Source organism: Pseudophryne corroboree, chromosome 1 (assembly GCF_028390025.1).
Source record: "Pseudophryne corroboree isolate aPseCor3 chromosome 1, aPseCor3.hap2, whole genome shotgun sequence".
Taxonomy (NCBI): Eukaryota; Metazoa; Chordata; class Amphibia; order Anura; family Myobatrachidae; genus Pseudophryne; species Pseudophryne corroboree.
The window spans coordinates 326,709,551-326,722,075 of NC_086444.1; positions in this window are offsets into that span (position 1 = coordinate 326,709,551).

Here is a 12,525-nt window from a genome sequence, read left to right on the forward strand (position 1 = left end):
CTAGGCAGGTGATACCGAGAATGTACACGGACGTCAGAAAAAGACTCACCAGTGTCCTAAAAAATGCAGTTGTACCCAATGTCCACTTAACCACGGACATGTGGACAAGTGGAGCAGGGCAGGGTCAGGACTATATGACTGTGACAGCCCACTGGGTAGATGTATGGACTCCCGCCGCAAGAACAGCAGCGGCGGCACCAGTAGCAGCATCTCTCAAACGCCAACTCTTTCCTAGGCAGGCTACGCTTTGTATCACCGCTTTCCAGAATACGCACACAGCTGAAAACCTCTTACGGCAACTGAGGAAGATCATCGCGGAATGGCTTACCCCAATTGGACTCTCCTGTGGATTTGTGGCATCGGACAACGCCAGCAATATTGTGTGTGCATTAAATCTGGGCAAATTCCAGCACGTCCCATGTTTTGCACATACCTTGAATTTGGTGGTGCAGAATTTTTTTAAAAACGACAGGGGTGTGCAAGAGATGCTGTCGGTGGCCAGAAGAATTGCGGGACACTTTCGGCGTACAGGCACCACGTACAGAAGACTGGAGCACCACCAAAAACAACTGAACCTGCCCTGCCATCATCTGAAGCAAGAAGTGGTAACGAGGTGGAATTCAACCCTCTATATGCTTCAGAGGTTGGAGGAGCAGCAAAAGGCCATTCAAGCCTATACAATTCAGCACGATATAGGAGGTGGAATGCACCTGTCTCAAGCGCAGTGGAGAATGATTTCAACATTGTGCAAGGTTCTGATGCCCTTTGAACTTGCCACACGTGAAGTCAGTTCAGACACTGCCAGCCTGAGTCAGGTCATTCCCCTCATCAGGCTTTTGCAGAAGAAGCTGGAGACATTGAAGGAGGAGCTAACACGGAGCTATTCCGCTAGGCATGTGGGACTTGTGGATGGAGCCCTTAATTCGCTTAACAAGGATTCACGGGTGGTCAATCTGTTGAAATCAGAGCACTACATTTTGGCCACCATGCTCGATCCTAGATTTAAAGCCTACCTTGGATCTCTCTTTCCGGCAGACACAAGTCTGCTGGGGTTCAAAGACCTGCTGGTGAGAAAATTGTCAAGTCAAGCGGAACGCGACCTGTCAACATCTCCTCCTTCACATTCTCCCGCAACTGGGGGTGCGAGGAAAAGGCTCAGAATTCCGAGCCCACCCGCTGGCGGTGATGCAGGGCAGTCTGGAGCGACTGCTGATGCTGACATCTGGTCCGGACTGAAGGACCTGACAACGATTACGGACATGTCGTCTACTGTCACTGCATATGATTCTCTCACCATTGAAAGAATGGTGGAGGATTATATGAGTGACCGCATCCAAGTAGGCACGTCACACAGTCCGTACTTATACTGGCAGGAAAAAGAGGCAATTTGGAGGCCCTTGCACAAACTGGCTTTATTCTACCTAAGTTGCCCTCCCACAAGTGTGTACTCCGAAAGAGTGTTTAGTGCCGCCGCTCACCTTGTCAGCAATCGGCGTACGAGGTTACATCCAGAAAATGTGGAGAAGATGATGTTCATTAAAATGAATTATAATCAATTCCTCCGTGGAGACATTGACCAGCAGCAATTGCCTCCACAAAGTACACAGGGAGCTGAGATGGTGGATTCCAGTGGGGACGAATTGATAATCTGTGGGAAGGGGGATGTACACGGTGATATATCGGAGGATGATGATGAGGTGGACATCTTGCCTCTGTAGAGCCAGTTTGTGCAAGGAGAGATTAATTGCTTCTTTTTTGGTGGGGGTCCAAACCAACCCGTCATTTCAGTCACAGTCGTGTGGCAGACCCTGTCACTGAAATGATGGGTTGGTTAAAGTGTGCATGTCCTGTTTATACAACATAAGGGTGGGTGGGAGGGCCCAAGGACAATTCCATCTTGCACCTCTTTTTTCTTTAATTTTTCTTTGCGTCATGTGCTGTTTGGGGAGTATTTTTTGGAAGGGCCATCCTGCGTGACACTGCAGTGCCACTCCTAGATGGGCCCGGTGTTTGTGTCGGCAACTAGGGTCGCTTATCTTACTCACACAGCTACCTCATTGCGCCTCTTTTTTTCTTTGCGTCATGTGCTGTTTGGGGAGTATTTTTTGGAAGGGCCATCCTGCGTGACACTGCAGTGCCACTCCTAGATGGGCCCGGTGTTTGTGTCGGCCACTAGGGTCGCTTATCTTACTCACACAGCTACCTCATTGCGCCTCTTTTTTTCTTTGCGTCATGTGCTGTTTGGGGAGGGTTTTTTGGAAGGGACATCCTGCGTGACACTGCAGTGCCACTCCTAGATGGGCCCGGTGTTTGTGTCGGCCACTAGGGTCGCTTATCTTACTCACACAGCTACCTCATTGCGCCTCTTTTTTTCTTTGCGTCATGTGCTGTTTGGGGAGGGTTTTTTGGAAGGGACATCCTGCGTGACACTGCAGTGCCACTCCTAGATGGGCCCGGTGTTTGTGTCGGCCACTAGGGTCGCTTATCTTACTCACACAGCTACCTCATTGCGCCTCTTTTTTTCTTTGCGTCATGTGCTGTTTGGGGAGGGTTTTTTGGAAGGGACATCCTGCATGACACTGCAGTGCCACTCCTAGATGGGCCCGGTGTTTGTGTCGGCCACTAGGGTTGCTTATCTTACTCACACAGCTACCTCATTGCGCCTCTTTTTTTCTTTGCGTCATGTGCTGTTTGGGGAGGGTTTTTTGGAAGGGACATCCTGCGTGACACTGCAGTGCCACTCCTAGATGGGCCAGGTGTTTGTGTCGGCCACTAGGGTCGCTTATCTTACTCACACAGCTACCTCATTGCGCCTCTTTTTTTCTTTGCGTCATGTGCTGTTTGGGGAGGGTTTTTTGGAAGGGACATCCTGCGTGACACTGCAGTGCCACTCCTAGATGGGCCAGGTGTTTGTGTCGGCCACTAGGGTCGCTTATCTTACTCACACAGCTACCTCATTGCGCCTCTTTTTTTCTTTGCGTCATGTGCTGTTTGGGGAGGGTTTTTTGGAAGGGACATCCTGCGTGACACTGCAGTGCCACTCCTAGATGGGCCCGGTGTTTGTGTCGGCAACTAGGGTCGCTTATCTTACTCACACAGCTACCTCATTGCGCCTCTTTTTTTCTTTGCGTCATGTGCTGTTTGGGGAGTATTTTTTGGAAGGGCCATCCTGCGTGACACTGCAGTGCCACTCCTAGATGGGCCCGGTGTTTGTGTCGGCCACTAGGGTCGCTTATCTTACTCACACAGCTACCTCATTGCGCCTCTTTTTTTCTTTGCGTCATGTGCTGTTTGGGGAGGGTTTTTTGGAAGGGACATCCTGCGTGACACTGCAGTGCCACTCCTAGATGGGCCCGGTTTTTTTTTGTCGGCCACTAGGGTCGCTTATCTTACTCACACAGCTACCTCATTGCGCCTCTTTTTTTCTTTGCGTCATGTGCTGTTTGGGGAGGGTTTTTTGGAAGGGACATCCTGCGTGACACTGCAGTGCCACTCCTAGATGGGCCCGGTGTTTGTGTCGGCCACTAGGGTCGCTTATCTTACTCACACAGCTACCTCATTGCGCCTCTTTTTTTCTTTGCGTCATGTGCTGTTTGGGGAGGGTTTTTTGGAAGGGACATCCTGCATGACACTGCAGTGCCACTCCTAGATGGGCCCGGTGTTTGTGTCGGCCACTAGGGTTGCTTATCTTACTCACACAGCTACCTCATTGCGCCTCTTTTTTTCTTTGCGTCATGTGCTGTTTGGGGAGGGTTTTTTGGAAGGGACATCCTGCGTGACACTGCAGTGCCACTCCTAGATGGGCCAGGTGTTTGTGTCGGCCACTAGGGTCGCTTATCTTACTCACACAGCTACCTCATTGCGCCTCTTTTTTTCTTTGCGTCATGTGCTGTTTGGGGAGGGTTTTTTGGAAGGGACATCCTGCGTGACACTGCAGTGCCACTCCTAGATGGGCCAGGTGTTTGTGTCGGCCACTAGGGTCGCTTATCTTACTCACACAGCTACCTCATTGCGCCTCTTTTTTTCTTTGCGTCATGTGCTGTTTGGGGAGGGTTTTTTGGAAGGGACATCCTGCGTGACACTGCAGTGCCACTCCTAGATGGGCCAGGTGTTTGTGTCGGCCACTAGGGTCGCTTATCTTACTCACACAGCTACCTCATTGCGCCTCTTTTTTTCTTTGCGTCATGTGCTGTTTGGGGAGGGTTTTTTGGAAGGGCCATCCTGCGTGACACTGCAGTGCCACTCCTAGATGGGCCAGGTGTTTGTGTCGGCCACTAGGGTCGCTTAGCTTAGTCATCCAGCGACCTCGGTGCAAATTTTAGGACTAAAAATAATATTGTGAGGTGTGAGGTATTCAGAATAGACTGAAAATGAGTGGAAATTATGGTTATTGAGGTTAATAATACTATGGGATCAAAATGACCCCCAAATTCTATGATTTAAGCTGTTTTTTAGTGTTTTTTTGAAAAAAACACCCGAATCCAAAACACACCCGAATCCGACAAAAAAAATTCGGTGAGGTTTTGCCAAAACGCGGTCGAACCCAAAACACGGCCGCGGAACCGAACCCAAAACCAAAACACAAAACCCGAAAAATTTCAAGTGCACATCTCTACTTGAATCCTGGCAAAGTGAATGAATTGCTTCATCCACAAGTCCCACATACTTTTGCGGAATCGCTCAGTCTTAGCTTCTCCTTCAATTTCTCCAGCTGCTTCTGCAAAAGCCTGATGAGGGGAATGACCTGACTCAAGCTGGCAGTGTCTGAACTGACTTCACGTGTGGCAAGTTCGATGGGTTGGAGAACCTTGCACAAGACAGAAATCGTTCTCCACTGCACTTGAGTCAAGTGCATTCCCCCGCCTTTGCCTATATCGTAGGTGGATGTATAGGCTTTAATGGCCTTTTGCTGCTCCTCCATCCTGTGAAGCATATAGAGTGTTGAATTCCACCTCGTTACTACCTCTTGCTTCAGTTGATGGCAGGGCAGGTTCAGGAGTGTTTGCTGGTGCTCCAGTCTGTTGTTGCTGGCGGAGGCCATACATCTACCCAGTGGGCTGTCATAGTCATATAGTACTTAGTCTGCCCTGTTCCACATGTCCGTTGCTAAGTGGACACTGGATACAACCACATTTTGGTGACTCTTTTTCTGATGTCTTTGCACATTCTAGGTATCGCCTGCCTAGTGAAGCGGAACCTAGATGGAATTTGGTACCGGGGACGCAATACCTCCATCAATTGTCTAAATTCCACTGCACTAATGGCGGATATCGGACGCACGTCTAACACCAACATAAGTGTCAAGGCCTCAGTTATCTGCTTTGCAACAGGATGACTGCTGTCATATTTCATCTTCCTCACAAAGGACTGTTGGACAGTCAATTGCTTAGTTGAAGTAGTACAAGTGGTCTTCTGACTTCCCCTCGGGGATGACGATCGACTCCCAGCAGCAACAACAGCAGCGGCAGCAACAGCAGGCATACCACTCAAGGATCCTTCGGAGGAATCCCGGTTAGGAGAGGACTCCTCAGTCTTGGCAGCGACATGGCCTGGAGGACTACTGACGTTCCTGGCTGAGTAGGAAGTGGACATTGAGGGAGTTGGTGGTGTGGCTTGCAGGAGCTTGGAAACAGGAGGAAGAAGTGATTTAGGTGTCAGTGGACTGCTCATGCTCTTACCAAAGTTTCACAACTTGACACTGACTTATGATGAATGCGCTGCAGGTGACATATAAGGGAGGATGTTCCTAGATGGTTAACATCCTTACACCTACTTATTACAGATTGACAGAGGCAACACACGGCTTGACACCTATTGTCCGGATTTTTGGAGAAATAATTCCACACCGAAGAGGTGGCTTTTTTGGTAGCTTGCCCCAGGCATTACAATGGGCTTCTTTATTCCACGAACAACAGGTGTCTTCCCCGGTGCCTGACTTAAACAAACCACATCACCATCAGAATCCTCATCGTCAACTTCATCCTCAGCGCCAGCAACACCCATATCCACATCCTGGTGTACTTCAACTAGAGATGAGCGGGTTCGGTTCCTCGGAATCCGAACCCGCCCGAACTTCATGTTTTTTTTCACGGGTCCGAGCGACTCGGATCTTCCCGCCTTGCTCGGTTAACCCGAGCGCGCCCGAACGTCATCATGACGCTGTCGGATTCTCGCGAGGCTCGGATTCTATCGCGAGACTCGGATTCTATATAAGGAGCCGCGCGTCGCCGCCATTTTCACTCGTGCATTGAGATTGATAGGGAGAGGACGTGTCTGGCGTCCTCTCCATTAGAATAGAGATAGATTAGATAGAGAGAGAGAGATTGTGCAGAGTCGCAGACAGAGTTAGTTTACCACAGTCAGTGACCAGTGCAGTTGCTAGTTAACTTTTATTTAATATAATATATCCGTTCACTTCTCTCTGCTATATCCGTTCTCTGCCTGAAAAAAAAAACGATACACAGCACAGTCAGTCACACAGTGTGACTCAGTCTGTGTGCACTCAGCTCAGCCCAGTGTGCTGCACAGTCATCAATGTATAAATTAAAAGCTTATAATTAATTGTGGGGGAGACTGGGGAGCACTGCAGGTTGTTAGCAGGAGCCAGGAGTACAATTATATTAATTAACAGTGCACACTTTTGCTGCAGGAGTGGTGACCAGTGCCTGACCACCAGTATAGTATTGTTGTATACTACTAATATCTCTTTAAATATCAACCAGTCTATATTAGCAGCAGACACAGTACAGTGCGGTAGTTCACGGCTGTGGCTACCTCTGTGTCGGCACACGGCAGGCAGTCCGTCCGACCAGAATTGTATTATTTATTATTATATACCTACCACCTAACCGTGGTTTTTTTTTCATTCTTTATACCGTCATAGTGTCATCCTAATTGTTACGAGTATACTACTATCTCTTTATCAACCAGTGTACAGTGCGGTAGTTCACGGCTGTGGCTACCTCTGTGTCGGCACACGGCAGGCAGTCCGTCCGACCAGAATTGTATTATTTATTATTATATACCTACCACCTAACCGTGGTTTTTTTTTTCATTCTTTATACCGTCATAGTGTCATCCTAATTGTTACGAGTATACTACTATCTCTTTATCAACCAGTGTACAGTGCGGTAGTTCACGGCTGTGGCTACCTCTGTGTCGGCACACGGCAGGCAGTCCGTCCGACCAGAATTGTATTATTTATTATTATATACCTACCACCTAACCGTGGTTTTTTTTTTCATTCTTTATACCGTCATAGTGTCATCCTAATTGTTACGAGTATACTACTATCTCTTTATCAACCAGTGTACAGTGCGGTAGTTCACGGCTGTGGCTACCTCTGTGTCGGCACACGGCAGGCAGTCCGTCCGACCAGAATTGTATTATTTATTATTATATACCTACCACCTAACCGTGGTTTTTTTTTTCATTCTTTATACCGTCATAGTGTCATCCTAATTGTTACGAGTATACTACTATCTCTTTATCAACCAGTGTACAGTGCGGTAGTTCACGGCTGTGGCTACCTCTGTGTCGGCACACGGCAGGCAGTCCGTCCGACCAGAATTGTATTATTTATTATTATATACCTACCACCTAACCGTGGTTTTTTTTTTCATTCTTTATACCGTCATAGTGTCATCCTAATTGTTACGAGTATACTACTATCTCTTTATCAACCAGTGTACAGTGCGGTAGTTCACGGCTGTGGCTACCTCTGTGTCGGCACACGGCAGGCAGTCCGTCCGACCAGAATTGTATTATTTATTATTATATACCTACCACCTAACCGTGGTTTTTTTTTTCATTCTTTATACCGTCATAGTGTCATCCTAATTGTTACGAGTATACTACTATCTCTTTATCAACCAGTGTACAGTGCGGTAGTTCACGGCTGTGGCTACCTCTGTGTCGGCACACGGCAGGCAGTCCGTCCGACCAGAATTGTATTATTTATTATTATATACCTACCACCTAACCGTGGTTTTTTTTTCATTCTTTATACCGTCATAGTGTCATCCTAATTGTTACGAGTATACTACTATCTCTTTATCAACCAGTGTACAGTGCGGTAGTTCACGGCTGTGGCTACCTCTGTGTCGGCAGTCGGCAGGCAGTCCGTCCATCCATAATTGTATTATTATTATAATATATACCACCTAACCGTGGTTTTTTTTTCATTCTTTATACCGTCGTCATAGTGTCATACTAGTTGTTACGAGTATACTACTATCTCTTTATCAACCAGTGTACAGTGCGGTAGTTCACGGCTGTGGCTACCTCTGTGTCGGCAGTCGGCAGGCAGTCCGTCCATCCATAATTGTATTATTATTATAATATATACCACCTAACCGTGGTTTTTTTTCCATTCTTTATACCGTCGTCATAGTGTCATACTAGTTGTTACGAGTATACTACTATCTCTTTATCAACCAGTGTACAGTGCGGTAGTTCACGGCTGTGGCTACCTCTGTGTCGGCAGTCGGCAGGCAGTCCGTCCATCCATAATTGTATTATTATTATAATATATACCACCTAACCGTGGTTTTTTTATACCACCTAACCGTGGCAGTCCGTCCATAATTGTATACTAGTATCCAATCCATCCATCTCCATTGTTTACCTGAGGTGCCTTTTAGTTCTGCCTATAAAATATGGAGAACAAAAAAGTTGAGGTTCCAAAATTAGGGAAAGATCAAGATCCACTTCCACCTCGTGCTGAAGCTGCTGCCACTAGTCATGGCCGAGACGATGAAATGCCAGCAACGTCGTCTGCCAAGGCCGATGCCCAATGTCATAATACAGAGCATGTCAAATCCAAAACACCAAATATCAGAAAAAAAAGGACTCCAAAACCTAAAATAAAATTGTCGGAGGAGAAGCGTAAACTTGCCAATATGCCATTTACCACACGGAGTGGCAAGGAACGGCTGAGGCCCTGGCCTATGTTCATGGCTAGTGGTTCAGCTTCACATGAGGATGGAAGCACTCAGCCTCTCGCTAGAAAACTGAAAAGACTCAAGCTGGCAAAAGCACCGCAAAGAACTGTGCGTTCTTTGAAATCCCAAATCCACAAGGAGAGTCCAATTGTGTCGTTTGCGATGCCTGACCTTCCCAACACTGGACGTGAAGAGCATGCGCCTTCCACTATTTGCATGCCCCCTGCAAGTGCTGGAAGGAGCACCCGCAGTCCAGTTCCTGATAGTCAGATTGAAGATGTCAGTGTTGAAGTACACCAGGATGAGGAGGATATGGGTGTTGCTGGCGCTGGGGAGGAAATTGACCAGGAGGATTCTGATGGTGAGGTGGTTTGTTTAAGTCAGGCACCCGGGGAGACACCTGTTGTCCGTGGGAGGAATATGGCCGTTGACATGCCAGGTGAAAATACCAAAAAAATCAGCTCTTCGGTGTGGAGGTATTTCACCAGAAATGCGGACAACAGGTGTCAAGCCGTGTGTTCCCTTTGTCAAGCTGTAATAAGTAGGGGTAAGGACGTTAACCACCTCGGAACATCCTCCCTTATACGTCACCTGCAGCGCATTCATAATAAGTCAGTGACAAGTTCAAAAACTTTGGGTGACAGCGGAAGCAGTCCACTGACCAGTAAATCCCTTCCTCTTGTAACCAAGCTCACGCAAACCACCCCACCAACTCCCTCAGTGTCAATTTCCTCCTTCCCCAGGAATGCCAATAGTCCTGCAGGCCATGTCACTGGCAAGTCTGACGAGTCCTTTCCTGCCTGGGATTCCTCCGATGCATCCTTGCGTGTAACGCCTACTGCTGCTGGCGCTGCTGTTGTTGCCGCTGGGAGTCGATGGTCATCCCAGAGGGGAAGTCGTAAGCCCACTTGTACTACTTCCAGTAAGCAATTGACTGTTCAACAGTCCTTTGCGAGGAAGATGAAATATCACAGCAGTCATCCTACTGCAAAGCGGATAACTGAGTCCTTGACAACTATGTTGGTGTTAGACGTGCGTCCGGTATCCGCCGTTAGTTCACAGGGAACTAGACAATTTATTGAGGCAGTGTGCCCCCGTTACCAAATACCATCTAGGTTCCACTTCTCTAGGCAGGCGATACCGAGAAAGTACACGGACGTCAGAAAAAGACTCACCAGTGTCCTAAAAAATGCAGTTGTACCCAATGTCCACTTAACCACGGACATGTGGACAAGTGGAGCAGGGCAGGGTCAGGACTATATGACTGTGACAGCCCACTGGGTAGATGTATGGACTCCCGCCGCAAGAACAGCAGCGGCGGCACCAGTAGCAGCATCTCGCAAACGCCAACTCTTTCCTAGGCAGGCTACGCTTTGTATCACCGCTTTCCAGAATACGCACACAGCTGAAAACCTCTTACGGCAACTGAGGAAGATCATCGCGGAATGGCTTACCCCAATTGGACTCTCCTGTGGATTTGTGGCATCGGACAACGCCAGCAATATTGTGTGTGCATTAAATATGGGCAAATTCCAGCACGTCCCATGTTTTGCACATACCTTGAATTTGGTGGTGCAGAATTTTTAAAAAAACGACAGGGGCGTGCAAGAGATGCTGTCGGTGGCCAGAAAAATTGCGGGACACTTTCGGCGTACAGGCACCACGTACAGAAGACTGGAGCACCACCAAAAACTACTGAACCTGCCCTGCCATCATCTGAAGCAAGAAGTGGTAACGAGGTGGAATTCAACCCTCTATATGCTTCAGAGGTTGGAGGAGCAGCAAAAGGCCATTCAAGCCTATACAATTGAGCACGATATAGGAGATGGAATGCACCTGTCTCAAGTGCAGTGGAGAATGATTTCAACGTTGTGCAAGGTTCTGATGCCCTTTGAACTTGCCACACGTGAAGTCAGTTCAGACACTGCCAGCCTGAGTCAGGTCATTCCCCTCATCAGGCTTTTGCAGAAGAAGCTGGAGGCATTGAAGAAGGAGCTAACACGGAGCGATTCCGCTAGGCATGTGGGACTTGTGGATGCAGCCCTTAATTCGCTTAACAAGGATTCACGGGTGGTCAATCTGTTGAAATCAGAGCACTACATTTTGGCCACCGTGCTCGATCCTAGATTTAAAGCCTACCTTGGATCTCTCTTTCCGGCAGACACAGGTCTGCTGGGGTTGAAAGACCTGCTGGTGACAAAATTGTCAAGTCAAGCGGAACGCGACCTGTCAACATCTCCTCCTTCACATTCTCCCGCAACTGGGGGTGCGAGGAAAAGGCTCAGAATTCCGAGCCCACCCGCTGGCGGTGATGCAGGGCAGTCTGGAGCGACTGCTGATGCTGACATCTGGTCCGGACTGAAGGACCTGACAACGATTACGGACATGTCGTCTACTGTCACTGCATATGATTCTCTCAACATTGATAGAATGGTGGAGGATTATATGAGTGACCGCATCCAAGTAGGCACGTCACACAGTCCGTACTTATACTGGCAGGAAAAAGAGGCAATTTGGAGGCCCTTGCACAAACTGGCTTTATTCTACCTAAGTTGCCCTCCCACAAGTGTGTACTCCGAAAGAGTGTTTAGTGCCGCCGCTCACCTTGTCAGCAATCGGCGTACGAGGTTACATCCAGAAAATGTGGAGAAGATGATGTTCATTAAAATGAATTATAATCAATTCCTCCGCGGAGACATTGACCAGCAGCAATTGCCTCCACAAAGTACACAGGGAGCTGAGATGGTGGATTCCAGTGGGGACGAATTGATAATCTGTGAGGAGGGGGATGTACACGGTGATATATCGGAGGGTGAAGATGAGGTGGACATCTTGCCTCTGTAGAGCCAGTTTGTGCAAGGAGAGATTAATTGCTTCTTTTTTGGGGGGGGTCCAAACCAACCCGTCATATCAGTCACAGTCGTGTGGCAGACCCTGTCACTGAAATGATGGGTTGGTTAAAGTGTGCATGTCCTGTTTTGTTTATACAACATAAGGGTGGGTGGGAGGGCCCAAGGATAATTCCATCTTGCACCTCTTTTTTCTTTTCTTTTTCTTTGCATCATGTGCTGATTGGGGAGGGTTTTTTGGAAGGGACATCCTGCGTGACACTGCAGTGCCACTCCTAGATGGGCCCGGTGTTTGTGTCGGCCACTAGGGTCGCTGATCTTACTCACACAGTCAGCTACCTCATTGCGCCTCTTTTTTTCTTTGCGTCATGTGCTGTTTGGGGAGGGTTTTTTGGAAGGGACATCCTGCGTGACACTGCAGTGCCACTCCTAGATGTGCCCGGTGTTTGTGTCGGCCACTAGGGTCGCTAATCTTACTCACACAGTCAGCTACCTCATTGCGCCTCTTTTTTTCTTTGCGTCATGTGCTGTTTGGGGAGGGTTTTTTGGAAGGGCCATCCTGCGTGACACTGCAGTGCCACTCCTAGATGGGCCCGGTGTTTGTGTCGGCCACTAGGGTCGCTTATCTTACTCACACAGCGACCTCGGTGCAAATTTTAGGACTAAAAATAATATTGTGAGGTGTGATGTGTTCAGAATAGGCTGAAAATGAGTGTAAATTATGTTTTTTGAGG